At 39.5% G+C, this 7,677-nt stretch overlaps 1 long non-coding RNA gene across 1 annotated transcript; it reads left to right on the plus strand.

The window, feature by feature from the left end:
- The first annotated feature begins 2,099 nt into the window (after positions 1-2,099).
- Positions 2,100-5,353, plus strand: LOC127019259 (uncharacterized). Its single transcript, XR_007766877.1, has 2 exons — positions 2,100-2,207; positions 4,765-5,353. It is a non-coding gene; the product is annotated as an uncharacterized LOC127019259 (long non-coding RNA).
- Positions 5,354-7,677: the final 2,324 nt, after the last annotated feature.

Raw genomic sequence — 7,677 nt, forward strand, 5'->3', positions numbered from 1 at the left:
AGAACCAGAAATAGGAGACTTTTATTTTATTTCTGTTTTATTTTTAAACCTCATTTTGTTATTCCCTCAAAATCAGCCTTTTTCTTCTTTTTATAAACGCATTTTGTTTATTATCTTTCTGTGCGTCACTTTACCTTTTTCTGTGTCCCTCCTTTCCTTCTTTTCCTTTCTCCCTTCCTTCTCAATTACTTAGTCTGAAAATCATTTTCCTAAAACATTTAGTTGTACCATCTCATTTAATCTATTCTGTTTAGGTTTTTATATCAACTCTTGCACCAGTATATATACCTCCTCTCTAAGGAAGTCTGTCTTTGTTATTCCACTCCTATATAAAGTTTTCAGTTTTGCCTGCTGCTTTTATCTTTATTGTTTGTGTGCAGACAGGACTTTTAGATTCCTTGATTAGAGATGTGCAAATTCTTGGGGAAAAAGAAAAAAAAAATCCGTGAAGATATTAAAACCCAATGGTGGAGAAAACAAATTACCATGCTTTTCTTTTAATGGGGAAAGGGAAGAAAGGAGCTACCAGCACTCTCCAGAAGTTGTGCCTTCCCACCAGCTGGCATTGGAGGTGAGCCTAGAAAGAGGTGACAATTGCATTTTGTCTCTGCACTTTGAATGGGATTTCTGGCAAATACTGCATTTACATAGAAACAACTGCTGCATGGAAATATACTTTCAAATACGCAGGAAACCTTTTTTGCTTGTGAATTTTCAAGTCACTTAAGTGGCCACTGTATTTTAGATCACACCGGAATAGAAAGTCTCCCAGAAGTTGGCCTTGGCCTGCCTGTCACTGTTTGTTTCTCTCTGTGAGGCCTCAAGCCGCAGCTGAAAAAATACTGAAAATGGGGCCACTACATGTTTTTAATCCCCCCTCTTCCTCCCATCAAAAAGGTCTATTTTTTTGCCATGCAAATATTCATTCCTATTTCTCTCCTAATAAGCTTATCTTGCTGATAGTTTGACTAAGCTCATGTTGTATTCAAAACTCAAAGTTTCCTAATTAAAGTCCAATTCCAGTATTCCTCCTTAGATATTCAGTGCTTCTGCACACTGTGAAGAAAGATATTTTTAGAAAATATGGGCCACTTAATTCCCGTTAAGTTTTCTGTAACAGATGGTATAGTTATTTGATTTATGCATTCACCTTCACGTGGCCCTGCTGACTGCCAGGTTTTTTTAAACCTCCAAAATTCTTTTTTGTTACGCACTGAAACTTCACCCTTTCCACTGCATGAAATATTAGTTTTACTTAGAAAATCTAACTGCGTGCAATTTTCATGTTACTGAAATTGTGCACGGTCTGGTGATTAATTGTATTGTCTTGATCACAGGCTCAGCCTGATGTTCAGGGCTCATTACAGCGGGAGGAATTCAGCAGAACACGAATCTTAACCAGGTGTGGCTTATTAAAGTGGCAGTGCCCAATTTAAAGACCATAAAGGATTTGTATCAAAATTGATGCTTTTAGCTACTTTCCCCTCCCAGGATCGTAGAGATGTAATACAAAAAGGACCGTACAGCTTGCTCATGAAAATCACTCACATCCATCATGTGAAAAAGCAGCTCAGCTCTGTTCCTCCCTTGAGTGAGAAGAGTTGCAATATACCTTTAGTACAGCACATTCATACCAAACATCTTCAAAACTTTCCTTAGTTTGACACAGATTACAGTTCCTAACGCACAGTTTGCATTATGTACTGAATCATGTATTTCTCATCTCTCAGGAAAATGTTTTTCTTTCCTCTGAAGATGCCCTTACAGCATCAGTACAAATACTGAGGAGAGGTAAATCTTGTAGGAAGCTATGGACAGCATTTATCTTGAATTCAACCCAGACTTCATATTTCCATTCCGTATTTTATGCAGTCTAATCTGATGTGGGGGAAAACAGGGTGGGGGCAGAACAGAGAACTTTTTACTACCAGGTGAGCCTGTCTTCACCCCAGTGAGAGTGCTGGTCCCTCACAGCTGACGCTAATATGCTGGTGGTAAGCTGTCAGGTGGCCAGCAAGGCTCATTACCTACCAGAGAAGCAAGACAGCTTGCTGTTTGTTCAAATTTTGGGAAGCTTTCAGGACAGAGAAGATTTAAGTGGGGTTGTTGCCCCACTCTTAAGCTTTGGATAAGCAATGTGAGTTGGGTCTGCTTTTGTTGTTACTGTCGTGAGGAACTACAGCGTGATACTTCTCTGCCTCAGAAATGTGAGTAAAATTTTACAGCTTCTCACAGCTATAGAAAACAAAGTCTAGGTGAAGGGGCTAAATTTGAAATTGTAGTTTGCTGCCATTTCATCGTGTTGTGTTGGTGTCAGGTGAAAGTATCAAATGCAGCTACGCATTCATTGGTTATAGTGTTTAAAGTAGCTGCTCCTTGCAGGTCAGTGCTGGTTTGTGCTTCCTTAAACCTAACAAGTATTTTCCTACCATTAAGAATGGGACTGGGCATGCTGTGACATTGTTTATGACTACAAAGGATTTGATCTGGTGACTTGATACCCATTTTCTCATAGTATGTGCCTCTGAAGTGCTTAGAAGCAGAAAACAGTATGGGAACTCCAACACCTTAGTGTAAATATTGAGTGTTTAAGGACAGTGACTAGTATAAGACTAGTTTCCTTGTTATTAGGGAAAGCAAGGAAAGAAGCAAAATGTCTTTGAAATGCAATTGAAGCTTAATCCTCAGCAAATCCAGAACTTTACACAAGGTGATGTGTCAAGTTTCCTTTTTTCATATTCTGCATGCTTTAGCACTAGCCCTAAATGAGCTGCAGACAAGCAGAGGACTACCTTGTTCCACATCCACAGGAAGAGTAATCTGAAATGCTTTCAGTAGTTATTGAAGGGGAGGAAGATGATAATGAGAACCAATTAATGGCAAGAAAGCCATTGGAAACATAAGTTATCATTTCAATGCCTTCTTGTCTTTTCTTTCCTAAGGATTGTATTTAAATTCTCCTTAAGACTTAAAAATTATGGATGAGGTGGTATATATTTTTTTGAAGCAGGTTCATTCCTCAGGTTGTATATGTGACAAATGCTTTGATCCATTAATTACATGCCGCTGACTAAGAAGTTTGGCAGCAGATACTCCTTATCCGAAAAGGAGTAAGCCAGGGAGTGGAAAATCTTGCAAACGAAACAGCCTTGCCAATAGCTGTTGTTGTGGGAAGCTCAAATAAGGAAGAGGGAGAAGGACAATGCCCGCTGAGAATAGCGAGTCTGACATGGGCTGGCTAGAAAGGGAATTCCCAGGCAGCGAAGGCCGAAACAAAGGGAAGGTGCATGTCCTGGCGGGCTTTAAATAAAGGAGAGTACACTTGAAAGCTTACACAGCTTCAGTGGAAGCGGGGCCTAAGGAATTAGTGAGCCAGTCCAAAACAGATCCCACAGGAAAAGCAGCATTGTTTCAAAGCGTAAGAGTATTATCTCGGTGGGCAAGAAGGGAAATGCAGGGGAAATGCTGGCAAGGTCATATGGTGAGCTGCCCTAAGGTGCAGCAGCGCGCTGCGTGCGTGCATTACACTGCTGGGTTCCCATATGGCGTTGCAAACAGTACAGTAAGATTACTGGTCCTGCTCCCAAGCCTATCATTCCTAATTTTTGTATGGGCTATTCCTTTTACTGCCTCTTAGTGACTGTGGAAATCTAGACTGTGGCTGGTGTTGTGGTATATGTTTCTTTAAGAAGGTGCTCTATAGAGATATCTTAGAATTAGCATGTGTATCATGAGACATAGAGGTTGCCATGGTAAGTACACATTTTTTAATTGAATAGCAGACTAATAGGCACATAAAACCTCCATAACTTGTTGGCACATAAATTACCTCTCCTGGGGCTGTAGGCAATTAAACATACTTCTTTTCTGAAATTCTTTCCAAGTCTTTTTCTCTGTTTTTGTTTAGATCAGAGCCTCTCATATTTCTTTCCCTTTTTCCCTCAACAATGCTTCTTGGTTTTCTTTTGTCCCTTTTAGATTACTCTGTGTCTCTCTCTCCTGCCTTCTCTTGAATGTCATATACTTCACAGAGCAGGGTAATAAAGAGGATACTGAGCTATAAAAGGGGTCTGGCTGCTTTTTTAAATTATTATTATTTAAAAAGCATTTTTTGGTAAACTTGGTATTCATGGAATTCTCTGAGTGCAAAATAGTGTGAGGCTTATACAATATTACTTGCCTGTTTGGACAAATAAATAGAAGTGGCCATTAAATCCCCAAAGGTATATTCAAATCAAATATATGCATTAATATACTACAATCTAAGTAGGTGTTTTAATAATCACCTTTGTGCAGCTCCCCGAAGGCCACGTGTTCTCCCCAGAACATAAGTGTATGATATTTTGTAACTTTAGAAAACAGAGTAATGCTGCTGTAAATCTTGTTTGTTTTCTTTTGCTTCATTTGAGCTATTCTGATTTGAACTGGCTGGCCCAGAGATCTCTTGATGTTATTTTCTTTCCTGACAATACTTTCCGTATTGGGCGTGTTTTATTTTGCTCTTCCAGTGGTGTAATGAATACATCATTTGCCTATGCGCATTGTTTCAAAAGTGGGCATTGTCTCTAATCTCTTCAGCGATACAATAAATCACAAGCTGAGGAACTACTTTCTCATTCCAGTTTTTAAAGATTTTTTCTTTTTTCCGGTTACATAGTTCTTATAGAGAAGCAAATCGAGAGAAGGTTATTTGTACTTGCTCATACCTCAGCTATTTTTAGAACCCATATTGACAAATTTTCAACTAAACATTGTATTTCGTAGAGTGCTGCCCTGAAATCGCTGTGGCTTGAACAATAAGAAAATTCAGGACTCCAGGAGGCCAACACAACAGGATATCCATAAGTAACAATGCCTACTTATCAACAAGGGGTGAGCTTAACAGTCTTGTTCCTGGCTGTGACAAACAGTGAGCAGAATTCCTAGTGAGCTGGAGAGCAGCGAATAAATGCACAAGATAACTCTGAAGAAAGATTAGGCGCGGCTGACTTGGTCTGTTCCTTTGCACAAATCAAGAGCAATTTAAGGCAATAATGACTGATAGTTTTCCACAGACATCCTGACTTTTATCCTATTGCAGTACAGAGTTCATCCACCTTTGTTTTTTTGCTTTGATTTCCGTGTTCATTTTTTATGATGTTCATTTTTTATGATGAAAGTGGTCTTGTCTTGAAGGAACAGATGAGTAGTCTTTTTTGTCTTTTTTTTTTTTTTCTTTTCCCCTGAGTAGTTCAAAGACACCTTTAACGGCTCGGAACAAAAGGAAATTATTGTACAGATCAAGGGATTACAAAGCAATGTTTTTACAGATTTAAAATAAAATATAAACAGCTGTTGAGAGATGAACAGCACAGAGACAGTTGTTGCCAATTCATTAATAATACCAACACAAATCCGCTCTGTTTATTATGTTTTTAACCTATGTTTGTCAATAGGGAAAACAGTCATAATTTGAACTTGTAAAAATAATGAATGTATACCAGATAGGTTCAGTGTAGAGATTTGAGAATACCAGCATGACTAGTGTTTGCCATCTGTGTCTGTATAATCAATATTTTCTAACAGTGTAATGAGAAATAGCTCATTTATATCCTTGCCCCTTTGGCCCAAACAATTAGTCACTGTTTGTAGCCTTGTAGGTTTGCCTGCACTAGGAGAGGAACAGAGAACATAGGCAGTTCCATGTATTAACGCAACCCGTCTCTAGTTGGAAGGAACTTACACAAAGTCTGTTTCCTTGAAGGCGACAGAAATAAACATGTTGCCAGCCCTCCCTGGGCATGGAAAGCTTTGAGGCAGGGCTCAGTCGCTCTGCTCTCTCTCTGGACTATTCGCTCAACTACTCTCTCCTTGCTACTTTCTCTTCCTCTATTTAGCCTGCCAAAGTGTCCGTCCCTGCCACCGTTTCAGTATGGAGCTCCCTGACCACCTCAGCGGCTTCCGCAGCCCATTGCTTTGGGTGGCAACTTCCCGTGTTGCCTTTTGACCGCAGGAACGCAGTGAAGTGCTCCTCCCGGCGGTCTGAAGGAGGGATGTTTAACAATCACACGGGTGTAACCAAATCTGTGCCATTCAATGGGAAGTTTGATAGCTTCTATTAACACTTTACTATAGCAGAATTTCTTTGATGTAGACTATCCAGCACACTAGAAATACTGCTTTCTGACAGAGCCATAACAGAGCATGGCAAAGGTGATCAAGCTTGAGTTCTTTGAGTCATATGGCAAGTGCAAAGAGAAGGGACCTGAGGCAAGCAGGGAAAACGCTTCCTCATCTCTTGCTAAGGGCATTGGCATTGCGTAAAGACTTGTAGCTAAACAGCAGTTCCTGTGGGACTTTGAATATAGGACAACAGATTTTGTAATGGAGTGGTAAACTACATCAGGCCCTAATCTCACAGCTGTGTAACAGCTCTCACATAGAAAACACTTAATTTTGGTGTATGCTTATAGCAATTTTCAGGCTATAAACTGCAGGAATTAGGCTCTCAAATAAATGAGGAATTGGGCTTTTTGCCATGAAGATCTCACTATCTGTCTGTACCTGTAAGGCATATAACAAATTGATAAGCTACAATCTGAGAATGGCAAGTACAGTAGATAATAGTCCACTCTGCAAAGAGTTTTTTCTCTTTAGAAAAAGCTTTCTATAATTGAATAGACTTATATGAAGCTGTCTATAGAATTTCTAAACTGTCCATCACTGTATAGTAGAGAATTGCAGCTTTCAGTTTTGGACAATCAATCCTGAAACTTTTTCAGTTTTTACTGGCTGAAGTTGAAATCATACAGGTCTTTAGGTTTTAGTAAGCAAAGGTTTAGGCTGATGTTAATTGTGTCTGCTGCTCTTTTCCTAAAATGCCATTAAATCAGTTTATATATTCTCTAAATAATCTCCCAAGTGTCAGTGTTCTTGTTTCTTGAAAGGACACTTAGCATATATTTAAGTGATCCAACAATACGAGAAAGATAGGCAAATGCACTGGGTTTTTTGTTTGTTTTGAACATCTTGTCAATATTAAGACCATCTTCCTGGCGGAGCCTTACTGAGTTTTGAACACTTGTCACTGGTTATCAGATCCCTTCATTGCTGGCAGCAACCAGCACAAAGGTTGTACAGGCTACTCTTATTTCATGCAGGTTTACATGGTGGAGATGAGAGCTATTTCCCTGCACACCTCTGAGGGCATTAAACTAACTCTTGAAAGGCTTTAGTTTAATGACACTCTTGTGATGTATCCTCTCTGTCCCTTGCTCCTCTGTCAGGACACCTTGAGATACCAGTGTTTTATCATAGAGGGTTGCTGCACCAGCCAGTTTGCTTTGGATGAGCTGTTAAGCTGTGCTCCTTCTCTAACCGCTGCTGTTCCTTAGCTAACAGAGTGCAGGTAAAACTTGGGCATTACTATTGTGACTGCTTTTGTTCTGGCCAAAATGAGCCTATTTACACCTTTTTCCCTGTCTCTCAAACTAATACATTTTTCATGCTGAAAATGTAACTTTAAATCATAAAGTCTTTTTAAATATGCAAGGCCTGATCCTGATGTCTTTACTTATGCTGAACAGGACTTAAATCAAATAAGTTCACTTACTGACTTTCTATCCAGAATGAGAACCTGGCTCCTATCACTTCTTGAGAGGGATGTATTCAATGAAAATTGGATATATTCAGGTTGAG

The sequence above is a fragment of the Gymnogyps californianus genome, chromosome 8 (assembly GCF_018139145.2).
Source record: "Gymnogyps californianus isolate 813 chromosome 8, ASM1813914v2, whole genome shotgun sequence".
Classification (NCBI taxonomy): domain Eukaryota; kingdom Metazoa; phylum Chordata; class Aves; order Accipitriformes; family Cathartidae; genus Gymnogyps; species Gymnogyps californianus.